Below are 1,343 nucleotides of genomic sequence, written 5' to 3'. Positions count from 1 at the left end.
ATCTGGTGGCGGGGCCAGCCTTCTCAGGGGCTGGCCACAGGATCCGACCAGAATCAGGCCCTGATGGTTCCCGGTGCAGCGGCTACAACATCAACATCCTGCTCCGCCTTTGTCTGATATGCAACTAGGATCAACCTTCACGGTGGTTGGCTGCAGGATCCTGCCGGGGTTGGCCCCTCATGGACTTGACGCCCACTTCAGCCACTTCGTCCGTTGAACAGGGATTGAAGAACCACCCCAAAGCCTGGCCATCCTGCTATGTCATAGAGCTCATCAGCGTCTCCTGCGTCCTATCGTCCAAATCGGATTGGGCAGGTCGATGGTCATCGGTGCTAGCTCAGGTCAGCATCACCAGCACGATCTGGGCGGCCGGCAGCAGCGGCGGGGCGGTTGGGCTCGATCTTTACGTTTGGGCCAGGAGGACCCTAAGTGCATGCACCGTGTTTGATGACGGTCTGCGACTCTGCCCGCATCACTTAGGCGTCTGGGCGGCGGCCTCCTTCTGCCTGAGGTGGGCATCGGGATATGGTTGATCTTGGGATCTCATGTCTCGCAAAATAATCGGCCAGGCGGTGTCCCTAGTGGTCTTCGCGCGAAGTCATTTTTCTACCTTTGATCACTCCTCTTTGGTCTACCCATCGTCAAGTTTTGGGCTTCTCCTTCGGAAGGAGACAAAGACTGGCATATATGGCGCTCTTTGAACACCTTGATTGGATAAAGGTCGGTCGTGTGCACCTGCAACATCAGCATAACCAGCTTCACCTGGGTATCGCGAAGCTCCGTTTTTGTTGACACCTTGGGACATGTCTACACCAAGATTTCCAAGGGATCAACACATGCGGAGAATGCCATGGCGTGATTGGAGGACATGCAACTGACGAAAGCAGGGTCTTGCACTACTGGAATCAGCTTCTTTGCCGTCCGCCATGGCGGACGGCAAAGGCACATACACTACTGGAATCCACTTCTTTGCCGTCTGCCACTTCTTTAGCTGACGGCAAAGAGCTTCTTTGCCGTCAGTTTCGCCATATCAGACGGCAAAGAAATAGCTGATGCACAGGTTATTTTGCCATCAGCCAGTACTTTGCCGTCAGCAAGCGGACGGCAAAGAGTTCTTTGCCGTCAGCTGGCCGACGACAAAGAACCTTGTGGGCCCACAGACGCAAGGCTGTGGCTAGGTTAGCTCTTTGCTGTCCGCCATTTCTTTGCCATCCGCTGGCTGACGGCAAACAATTCTTTGTCGTCCGCTAGGCTGACGGCAAAGAGGGTAGGGGGCCCACCCGGGCACGGCGTTGAATCGCTAACCTCCCCCCGCTGTGAACGCCTGTGCTCTCTCTCTCTCT

Source organism: Triticum dicoccoides, chromosome 2B, assembly GCF_002162155.2.
Source record: "Triticum dicoccoides isolate Atlit2015 ecotype Zavitan chromosome 2B, WEW_v2.0, whole genome shotgun sequence".
NCBI lineage: Eukaryota > Viridiplantae > Streptophyta > Magnoliopsida > Poales > Poaceae > Triticum > Triticum dicoccoides.
This window is presented reverse-complemented; position numbering follows the sequence as displayed.